The sequence below is a fragment of the Lactuca sativa genome, chromosome 1 (assembly GCF_002870075.4).
Source record: "Lactuca sativa cultivar Salinas chromosome 1, Lsat_Salinas_v11, whole genome shotgun sequence".
Classification (NCBI taxonomy): Eukaryota; Viridiplantae; Streptophyta; class Magnoliopsida; order Asterales; family Asteraceae; genus Lactuca; species Lactuca sativa.
The window spans coordinates 189,902,079-189,914,948 of NC_056623.2; positions in this window are offsets into that span (position 1 = coordinate 189,902,079).

Genomic DNA, 12,870 nt, shown 5'->3' on the forward strand with positions numbered 1-12,870 from the left:
CACTGACTCCTTACTAAAATACTCTGAGAGGCTCTCGATCTTCCTCTCAAGGGACGCCTCTCCGAACTCAATCATAACCGGATAGCCGGGTAACCACAAACATCTTTCCCTATGAACCATGGTATTCATTCCATGACATCTCTTCTCAATATGCTCCGGCGTATGGTACTCGAACCATAACACCACTCCTCAATCCGCTTCGATGTATGGTACTCGAACCATAACATCACTCCTCAATCTGCTCCGATGTATGGTACTCGAACCATAACATCTCTCCTCAATCCGCTCCGATGTATGGTACTCGAACCATAACATCACTCTTCAATCCGCTCCGATGTATGGTACTCGAACCATAACATCACTCTTCAATCCGCTCCGATGTATGGTACTCGAACCATAACATCACTCCTCAATCCGCTCCGATGTATGGTACTCGAACCATAACATCACTCTTCACTCCGCTCCGATGTATGGTACTCGAACCATAACATCACTCCTCAATCCGCTTCTTAGGACCTTCAGAATACTCCCTGTTTCATGTATGGGTCCTCTGCTTTCAGTAGTACGGGCCCATACTACCTGCCACATCTACCCATACTTTCCACACGGACCATCCCAGAGCTCCTAAGTAGCTGCTCGACCTGATTTGTCACCAATCCCATCGCGCGTGCTCGCTCCCCAGCGAAATTCTCTACTCTACCCGCGCACTCATCTGGCTAGGGTTACTCCCTAGGCTCTTCCGTTGTCCTCCCACTTCTTTGCTATCAGCTGCTGAAGAGCTCCCTGTGATGCCAGCCATCTACCTCCTGAATATCGTCATATTCACTTGGTAGCTGACTCCCATCATCGAGAGTTCCACAAAGCACAAAGCAAGCAACATTCGAGCATCGAAGAATACATAGGTCTCCCTCTCTGTGATAACTCCACTTTCTCGGCTCATCCTCGGAAGTACCACTGAACTCTGCAACTCTACCCCTCATGGGTTCTAACTGGGTACTCTCACTCATCACATACTCAAAAGCATAACACATATAACAACAAGTTCTAGGCTAAGGCATCACAGATCAGGCTACTCTAGTCCTAAGATGTGAAATACCTAGCCTGCCTCTAGCATGCAATAATATCTCATAAAGTGCATCATAAATATCTCATAACACAAAAATAAGGGTATTTTGGGAAATCACCGTTCGGGCTCTTGCTGATTGTACACACTGCTCTTTCTTGCTTTCTTTTTGAACTCTTATTCACTTTTTAGAAAATTAAAATTTTTTTTTTCTTACTTCCTCAGTTTGAGTCCAGATTTACCCAAAGGCGCATCCGAATCCCTCAAACCAAGGCTCTGATACCAACTTGTAACGCCGTAAATTTCAAAACAATTCTTTCATTTTAAATAATCATTTTATTCTTAGAACACTTGTTAAAAATCTCATTCATAATCAAATTAAAAAACATAGCTCCATTTTCACTTGCATAGAAAACCAGGATCCTCCAAAATATGACTCTTGCTCTGGTGTGTACAATCAAGCCGGTGCCGTACCGTGATACTGAAAGAAACCTGAAGACAACAAAACACAAAACACTGTAAGCACGAAGCTTAGTGAGTTCCCCAAAATACCACACACATAACACATACAAGCCACTCGAGGCTATAACTCTATGGGTCCGTGCACCCAAACTCTGTGAACCCTCAGGTTCTAACTCTATGAACCTTCCGGTTCTAACTCTAGGAACCCTTCGGTTCCAACTCTGCAACCATGCACAACATAAATCACATAGAAATAATGCAGTACAACACATAACATACATAGCATACAAATACTCTGTCACATAACTCTGGTTACCTACTCAAGGTAAAGTATAGTGAGAAGACTCACCTGGCAAGCAAAAAGCAGATATCTCCATACTCGGATCTCGAACTCGCCACCGCCTAACACGTAAGGCAAAACTCTCATGACTATAACTCTCGAGACTAGAATCAATCCTCTCAATGCACCCTCTTAAGGGTAAAAGACTATTTTACCCCTCTCTTGGCCCAAAGGCCATATCGCTGACCAAACCCTAAAAGTCAACGGTCAACCCTTGGTCAAAATCAAAGTCCTCAGTCAAAGTCAACCCTGACTGACCCTACTCGCCGAGTCAACTCTATGACTCGCCGAGTTTCTATAATCAGAACTTCACTCAATCCGCGACCTAACTCGCCGAGTCACTCCGAGACTCGCCGAGTCCAACAACTCTGAGTCCACTCGCACACAACTCACCGAGTCATCCCTTGACTCACCGATTCTCGACTCAACCAGGGAATATCGGGACTCTTCGACAAGACTCGTCGAGTCCAAGAACAGACTCGCCGAGTCCAAGACTATCATCAACCTACTCGTCGAGTTGTTCATACAACTCGCCGAGTTCCAGGCCATCTTCATCCAACTCGTCGAGTACACCCATGTGACTCGCCGAGTACCACCGGTCTGAATCCATTCGGAAGCATTCCAGGCCATGCAATTGCTCCAAAACATAGATCTAGCCTCCTACCACTCATCCATCACGTAAAGTGGCAAACTTTACGTGAATCCAAAGAGATCTAGGCCATTTGCACATTGGGCTAGGGTTTGGGACATGAAAGCTTCACTAAACACTCCAACACAGGGACTTTCATGCTCTCTGATTCTTCTCCCTTCTAGATCTGAGGTAGCAACCTCAGATCTAACCTCTAGACTTCCCTTTACATCCATAGACAAGTTCCCACAAACCCCAAAATGAAGAAACACATAATAACAGCCCAAGAACAAGATATTACCTCCAAGAGATGCCCCAACTGCAATGTAATTCGAATCCAAGCAAAGCCCCTTGCTCCAAGCCTTCAATCTCCCAAAATTCCTTCAACAATTACTTCTCCAAGCTCCAATCCACTCAACAATGGTGCTTCTCCGCGATTTAGGGTTTTCTGGGGCTCAAGGGGTGATAAGGAGGCTGGGAGGAAAACATAATGTTCTTTATATAGGGCTCAACCCCGAGAATTAGGGTTTTCTCCAATCAGCGCCTACTCGTCGAGTCCTCCTCACTGACTCGCCGAGTCGGCTACTTAGCACGCGACCCAGTCGCGACTCTACTCGCCGAGTCCATCCATGGACTCGCCGAGTCACTCTTTCACAACTTACTCTTTTAGCCCTTCAACTCTACTCTTGATATTTCGGGATGTTACAATTCTCCCCCACTTAAATTATGCTTCGTCCTTGAAGCCTATGGCAACTCAACTCCAAAATACTCCCACGGCGCGCCACCTGGCCCTAACTGGACCAGGTTCATCAAAGCATAACCATCGAACTCGAACTCACTTCCTCTTTCCTTGTGGTGTCCTGACCACCGTCTCAAACCAGGCACCGGCTGTACCCTCTGATAATCACACTCAACAATCGAGAATTACCCGAGATGTATCACTGCTCCAAATATCAACAACCGATCGACCCATAAGGGCTAGAAAGCCATGAACCATCGGATCCCCGATCCGAATCCCACTTTATCCATTCCGGAACGACTGAGAGACCCATTCTCACTCTCAGAGCAACTCTCACGAGTTCTCCTCTTGCAATCACATACACATGCTGAACTAGCTCCAACACCCTCAGGTTGGAAAACTCGATACACTGATGATATCCTCAAACATCCCCTCAGGATGAACCACTGATACATACCCAATACCCTGATCAGAATCACACTGAGAGTCCAGGATTCTCTCCCTGGATCCCTTCCGAGCCTCCTGGCTCTACACCTGCGGAATCCCTCCCGCGTCCTCAACAGACATCCCATCATGATGTCATTCCATACCACTGTAACAGACACCGCATTCAACCCTCATACTCTAAATCATCCATTCGCACTACTACCTTCACTTCCGTGAACCAACACTTCCCCCCCGGGGTTACATACCTTTCTCTGCCCTTACCTAGGGAAATCCACTTGACAACCTTGCCACTACTCCATGTATCGCACATGCTCTGGATCTGCTCGCAAGGACTCTCGGGTCCATGCGTTACCTCTCCTCAGCAAATGAGGGTCCGACACCTCCTCCTATACAACAGCTCAAAGGGCGGCATACCAATGCACTAATGATGGCTGTTAATATAGGACAACTCGACCAAGGATAATTACGTGCCGCAACTTCCTCCGAAATCTAATACACATGCCCGAAGCATGACTTCGAGCGTCTGAATCGCTCACTCGCTCTGAAGTGTCCTCAGACAACCTCCTGATAAGCTCTAGCTCATTTCTCATATCCCTCTTCGATACTGAGCACCAAGTCAGCTTTTGACTCCACAGCTGAGCCTCCAAAGGTCTCCCATAACATGATCCAAACATCTCACTAACCTTTTCCCCGTGACCACTATCACTGCCCAATGACACGCAAGTCACGAAATCCTCTTTTCCTCATGCGAGAAAATACGGTCCAACCAAGGATCGTCTCAACTCTGATCTCTGGTTTCTGCTGCGCATATCCCTTGCGCATCTCACCGCATCTCCCGACAGAGACGGAGACCCCAGTCTCGCCCCCGATTCAACATCCAGGCTCCAAAAAGTCAATACTAGGGCTACTCAAACCCAAAACTCTTCCACATCATACATTGTTCGGAAAACATTCCATCATCACATTCTCTTGCCATCTAGTGAGTACTGCGGCCCCCCCGCAGTATCACAACACCCTCAGAATAGTGAGTACTACGGCTCCCCGCAGTATCACAACACCCTCTGACTAGTGAGTACTACGGCTCCCCGCAGTATCACAACACCCTCTGACTAGTGAGTACTACGGCTCCCCGCAGTATCACAACACCCTCTGACTAGTGAGTACTACGGCTCCCCGCAGTATCACAACACCCTCTGACTAGTGAGTACTACGGCTCCCCGCAGTATCACAACACCCTCTGACTCCACTAGCTCGTTCTCCGAAGACTATCATCAACGGCTACCCATACTCGACTCGAATATCCATCACAGACTCTGGAGGCAATCAACATAACAAATGCCCACCCTTGCGAAAATCCACTCTCTCAAATAATCTCCCTGGATGCCCATACTCGAAGGGCTCCCACTAGATCCATAGATACCTGATATACCACAAGTCGATTCAATTCAAGATTCACGAGTAACTCCGAAATAAAGATATCATACCCAGATATCTCGGAATACCCCAACAGAACATCACAAGATCCTGCCACACCCACTGATCTCCTGCCCCAAGCATCATATAGACACAATAATACATTTCCTCTGAACCCCATAATTAGATCTGCATTTTTTTTTCCAAATTGCAACCTCGGTGTATCCAATTTCTCAATTGGAATACAAGAAAACGCTAACGCTACTAAATACGCTGATAATTCTCCGAACCCATTTTCTACCGCTCAAAATCCAAACAAGGATACACATACTGACCCGGGAGTTGGCTGCCCAATCATTCTCTATCTACTTGCAACAACACTGACCACCAAACACCTGCCGTGGAGACATTCATCATTCTCAACAAGTACTTCCCGCATTAACTCACTCTGACCTCTTTCCTCGATCACCGACATCTCTGGTCTCATGATTTCTTACAGCAGATCTCTATACTCCACTTATAACTGCTCTTGACAAATCTCTGCTTTCTTACATACTGTACCCGGTTCTCCCCCACTTAGGGTTTGAACCATCACCAATTAGCACGCAACCAATCCACAACTATTTTTCACCAGCGAAATCGCACCTGCCCCAGGAAAGTGCTACACAACGCCCGATAATTCCTTCTTAAGGAAATCAATCGACCTCATATACTGTGAACCTCTGATGAACTCCTCAAGAACTTCTCATCACGACTGCCTCTAGTCGTTCCAAATCTCATACCAATCTAGCACTAAGCATCTCAACTGCTCAATAACATCTCTGGCTCATAGACTGAACCGCAAAATCATCGTACCCCTCACCTCAACTCATCAAACATCGCTCCAACACCGGGATCATCCCAAGAACAGGGACCCACTCCCATATTCAACACCCAACATAGATAGAAAACTCTCTGCACTGCTAAACTCGACTGAACTCCCCACTGATACCACTATAATACATCCTACTATACTCAAATAGGTGTAGTGTGGTCCTCGACTACCTCAGTCCCAACTGACTATCTGCTCATGATAAGTCACCGCCTCGCGGCACACATGCTACCTAATATACTGGGGGAAAAATCATCATCAATGACGACCTGCAGGGTTTACCCCCAACCCAAAACTCAACATCATGCTTCTCATATTTGCACACGAACATAATCAGAACCACCCAGATCATAGAAGGTGACATCTCCTTTATCGACTGATCGCTCAACTCAGATTGAAATTCTTCCTTCTCACTGACTCCTTACTAAAATACTCTGAGAGGCTCTCGATCTTCCTCTCAAGGGACGCCTCTCCGAACTCAATCATAACCGGATAGCCGGGTAACCACAAACATCTTTCCCTATGAACCATGGTATTCATTCCATGACATCTCTTCTCAATATGCTCCGGCGTATGGTACTCGAACCATAACACCACTCCTCAATCCGCTTCGATGTATGGTACTCGAACCATAACATCACTCCTCAATCTGCTCCGATGTATGGTACTCGAACCATAACATCTCTCCTCAATCCGCTCCGATGTATGGTACTCGAACCATAACATCACTCTTCAATCCGCTCCGATGTATGGTACTCGAACCATAGCATCACTCTTCAATCCGCTCCGATGTATGGTACTCGAACCATAACATCACTCCTCAATCCGCTCCGATGTATGGTACTCGAACCATAACATCACTCTTCACTTGCTCCGATGTATGGTACTCGAACCATAACATCACTCCTCAATCCGCTTCTTAGGACCTTCAGAATACTCCCTGTTTCATGTATGGGTCCTCTGCTTTCAGTAGTACGGGCCCATACTACCTGCCACATCTACCCATACTTTCCACACGGACCATCCCAGAGCTCCTAAGTAGCTGCTCGACCTGATTTGTCACCAATCCCATCGCGCGTGCTCGCTCCCCAGCGAAATTCTCTACTCTACCCGCGCACTCATTTGGCTAGGGTTACTCCCTAGGCTCTTCCGTTGTCCTCCCACTTCTTTGCTATCAGCTGCTGAAGAGCTCCCTGTGATGCCAGCCATCTACCTCCTGAATATCGTCATATTCACTTGGTAGCTGACTCCCATCATCGAGAGTTCCACAAAGCACAAAGCAAGCAACATTCGAGCATCGAAGAATACATAGGTCTCCCTCTCTGTGATAACTCCACTTTCTCGGCTCATCCTCGGAAGTACCACTGAACTCTGCAACTCTACCCCTCATGGGTTCTAACTGGGTACTCTCACTCATCACATACTCAAAAGCATAACACATATAACAACAAGTTCTAGGCTAAGGCATCACAGATCAGGCTACTCTAGTCCTAAGATGTGAAATACCTAGCCTGCCTCTAGCATGCAATAATATCTCATAAAGTGCATCATAAATATCTCATAACACAAAAATAAGGGTATTTTGGGAAATCACCGTTCGGGCTCTGGCTGATTGTACACACTGCTCTTTCTTGCTTTCTTTTTGAACTCTTATTCACTTTTTAGAAAATTAAAATTTTTTTTTTCTTACTTCCTCAGTTTGAGTCCAGATTTACCCAAAGGCGCATCCGAATCCCTCAAACCAAGGCTCTGATACCAACTTGTAACGCCGTAAATTTCAAAACAATTCTTTCATTTTAAATAATCATTTTATTCTTAGAACACTTGTTAAAAATCTCATTCATAATCAAATTAAAAAACATAGCTCCATTTTCACTTGCATAGAAAACCAGGATCCTCCAAAATATGACTCTTGCTCTGGTGTGTACAATCAAGCCGGTGCCGTACCGTGATACTGAAAGAAACCTGAAGACAACAAAACACAAAACACTGTAAGCACGAAGCTTAGTGAGTTCCCCAAAATACCACACACATAACACATACAAGCCACTCGAGGCTATAACTCTATGGGTCCGTGCACCCAAACTCTGTGAACCCTCAGGTTCTAACTCTATGAACCTTCCGGTTCTAACTCTAGGAACCCTTCGGTTCCAACTCTGCAACCATGCACAACATAAATCACATAGAAATAATGCAGTACAACACATAACATACATAGCATACAAATACTCTGTCACATAACTCTGGTTACCTACTCAAGGTAAAGTATAGTGAGAAGACTCACCTGGCAAGCAAAAAGCAGATATCTCCATACTCGGATCTCGAACTCGCCACCGCCTAACACGTAAGGCAAAACTCTCATGACTATAACTCTCGAGACTAGAATCAATCCTCTCAATGCACCCTCTTAAGGGTAAAAGACTATTTTACCCCTCTCTTGGCCCGAAGGCCATATCGCTGACCAAACCCTAAAAGTCAACGGTCAACCCTTGGTCAAAATCAAAGTCCTCAGTCAAAGTCAACCCTGACTGACCCTACTCGCCGAGTCAACTCTATGACTCACCGAGTTTCTATAATCAGAACTTCACTCAATCCGCGACCTAACTCGCCGAGTCACTCCGAGACTCGCCGAGTCCAACAACTCTGAGTCCACTCGCACACAACTCACCGAGTCATCCCTTGACTCACCGATTCTCGACTCAACCAGGGAATATCGGGACTCTTCGACAAGACTCGTCGAGTCCAAGAACAGACTCGCCGAGTCCAAGACTATCATCAACCTACTCGTCGAGTTGTTCATACAACTCGCCGAGTTCCAGGCCATCTTCATCCAACTCGTCGAGTACACCCATGTGACTCGCCGAGTACCACCGGTCTGAATCCATTCGGAAGCATTCCAGGCCATGCAATTGCTCCAAAACATAGATCTAGCCTCCTACCACTCATCCATCACGTAAAGTGGCAAACTTTACGTGAATCCAAAGAGATCTAGGCCATTTGCACATTGGGCTAGGGTTTGGGACATGAAAGCTTCACTAAACACTCCAACACAGGGACTTTCATGCTCTCTGATTCTTCTCCCTTCTAGATCTGAGGTAGCAACCTCAGATCTAACCTCTAGACTTCCCATTACATCCATAGACAAGTTCCCACAAACCCCAAAATGAAGAAACACATAATAACAGCCCAAGAACAAGATATTACCTCCAAGAGATGCCCCAACTGCAATGTAATTCGAATCCAAGCAAAGCCCCTTGCTCCAAGCCTTCAATCTCCCAAAATTCCTTCAACAATTACTTCTCCAAGCTCCAATCCACTCAACAATGGTGCTTCTTCGCGATTTAGGGTTTTCTGGGGCTCAAGGGGTGATAAGGAGGCTGGGAGGAAAACATAATGTTCTTTATATAGGGCTCAACCCCGAGAATTAGGGTTTTCTCCAATCAGCGCCTACTCGTCGAGTCCTCCTCACTGACTCGCCGAGTCGGCTACTTAGCACGCGACCCAGTCGCGACTCTACTCGCCGAGTCCATCCATGGACTCGCCGAGTCACTCTTTCACAACTTACTCTTTTAGCCCTTCAACTCTACTCTTGATATTTCGGGATGTTACATATTGTGTAATTATTATATATGATAATTATAGAGAATCACTAGACCCAAGTAGGTGTTATGGAATTTCATGATATTGTGTTATTACGAACACAATGAATTGTTAAATGTTAATCTGGTCGTTTCAGGTTAAATACCCTAATTTATCAAGATTTTTTAAATTAATTTACGACTTGTGGGGTAAACTTGTTAGTGAATTAGATTTGAAAATTTAACAAGTGTGGGTGAAAAATAGTTACTACGTCTGCTTGGTGATCAGGTAATTGATCACTGTTGTGGATATAGTGATGAGATTAGACAAGTTCTAATGAACTTGATATATTATCCAAATAGGGTTGGACATGTGATGAATTGGAAAGCACTGCGAAGGTGGAGGCCAAAATAATAGTTAGTCTTCACTAACTAACTAAGTTAGTAATCTTACCGTTCTCTATATTATTCTTATATAGATATGTGGTAATTATTAAGCATAACCATAGTTCAGTATAATATTTAAATTGTTAATATTTAATATTGTATGAGTTGACTAATTGTGATAATTGAGAATAATAGTTGTTTATTACTTTGCGGGTTATTAAATAAACTAATCGGAAATTATGGTATTAAATACTATTCGGTTAAACAAACAAGTGTAACTGAGATGTATAATTGTATATTATTGTATGATTTAAGGAGATAGAGATGCAGAGATATGAATAAAGATAGAGATAGAGATGTAGAGAGGGTGAGAGATATGGAACTAGAGATATGGAAAGAGAAAGATGGAGTAAGAGATGTGGTGTGATAGAGATAGAGCTACAGATGTAAAGGGGGAGAGAAATAAAACCAAAGATGTAGAGAGGGAGAGGGAGAAGGTAATAGAGATGTAGAGAGGGAGAAGGAGAAAGCGATATGGATGTATAGATAAGAAAAGAGAAATAGATATAGATGTAGAGAAAGAGAGAGACAGAGATGAAGTTAGAGATGCACTGACAGAGAGAGATGTAGATAGAAATGCACATTGAGAGAGAGAGAGAGATAGATATAGAGAAGATATAATGGTAGAGATACAAAAGATATATATATATATATATATATATATATATATATATATATGTTGAGAGAGAGAGAGAGATAGAGTGATAAAGTATGAAATATGAATCACAAAGAGAGAGAGAGAGAGTGTGTGTGTGTGTAAGTGTAAGTATGTAGAAACAATAAGAAATATAGAGTATGAGTAAAGAATTAGTGAAAGATAGAGTTTGTATAGAGAAGAGAGATAAAGAGAGAGATATATATATATAGAGAGAGAGAGAGAGGAAAAGAGAAAATGAGAATAAGTATAGAGGTTAAAGGATGTAATTGAATTATAATTATTATGTGATTGAAATTAGGATTACTCACTGAGATCTTTGTGGCTTATACTCCTTATGATGTGACAAATTTGGGTGACAAATAGTTACCGAGTTTGATTAGTGATCAGGTAATTGATCACTGTCATGGATATAGTGATGAGATTAGACAAGTTCTAATGAACTTGATATATTGTGCAAATAAGGTTGGACTCATGATGAATTGGCAAGCAGGACGGAGGTGGAGGCCAAAATAATAGTTAGTCTTTACTAACTAAAAAAGTGTTCAATCTTACTTTTCACTAGATTATTGTTATCTAGATACATGGTTATTATTATGCATACTCAGAGTTGAGTATAATATTTAAGTTGTTAATTGTACGAGTTGAGTAATTATGATAACTGGCAATAATAGTTGTTTATTACTATTCGGTTTATTAAATAAAGTAATTAGAAATTATAATATTTAATACTATTCGAGTAAATAGAAAAGTGTAATTGAGATGTATAATTGTATATTATTATAGGAGTTAAGGAAATATAGATGCAAAGATAGGAATAGAGATAAAGATAGAGATGTACAGAGGGTGAGAGAGATGGATTTAGAGATATGAAAATAGAGAGATGGAGTAAGAGATGTTGAGAAATAGAGATGGAGCTAGTGATGGAGAGAGAGAGAGAGATAGATAGATAGATAGATAGAGAAAGAAAGAGATAGAGAGAAAGAAAGAGAGAAAGAGAAAGGTAGAGCTAGAGATGTAGAGAGGGAGGGGAGAAGGTGATAGAGATGTAGAGAGTAAGAGGGAGAAGGTGATATGGATGTAGAGATAGGAAGAGAGAAATAGATAGAGATGTTGAGAAGGAAATAAATATGAAGCTAGGGAAAAGGGGCGGAGAGAGAGAGAGAGAGAGAGAGAGAGAGAGATAAAAAGAAAGAGATGGAGAGATGGAGATAGAGATACACATAGAAAGTGAGGGATATAGAGATAAGAGATGGTGGTAGAGATATGGAAGATATAAATAAATAGAGATGTTGATAGAAATAGATAGATAAAGTAGGAAATATGAGTCAGAGAGATAGATAGATAGATAGATAGATAGAGTAAGAGTGAGAGAGAGAGAGATAGATAGATAGATAGATAGATAGAGAGAGTGAGAGTGAGAGAGAGAGAGAGAAAGAATGAAAGAGTAAGTGTGTAGAGAAAACAAGAAATATAGAGTATGAGTATAAAGTTATTTAAAGATAGAGTATATATAAAGAAGAGAGAGAGAGAGAGAGAGAGAGAGAAAAGAGAGAGAAAATAACAATAAGTATAGAGGTTATAAATCAATGTAATGAGAAGGAGTAACTTGTGAAAATCTAATGGAACCTAGAGTAGTTGTAAGTCTATTACCGTTGTAGTTAAAGGAAGTAACTGAATTATAATTATTATGTGTGTTGAAATTAGGATTACTCACTAAACTCTTTGTAGCTTATCCTCTTTGTGATGTGTGTTTTGTAGCTAAATTTATATAAGAAAGGAAATAAGTAAAGGGATTGTAATACCCTGCATGGATCATTGTATATATTTTATTTGTACCGATCCTCTCAATAACTACTTGTACTGGATTGTTAATGCAAGCGTACACCAATGTGTTTTATTAAATAAAAACTGATGTTTTTTGGGTGTACGGTGTATTATAAAGCCAGGTGTAACACACGGCATGGCAAGATATTGGCCACGACGTTGTAGCCGTCTACATGTAAAACCCTAATTTTTCGGGCCTTAATCCCTATTTAAGGGATGTGGTGGCTAGCATTGTACACCCTCATCCTCCATCACCTCCCTTTTGACCTAGATGCATCCATATCCAACATTTATGAGTGTTTGAAGTTTTGTGATGATTTTTGGTGAGAAGAAGAAGAGGAAGAAACCCATTGTGAGAAGATCCAACAAGCAAGCTCACCCTCCAGATTCTAACACATAT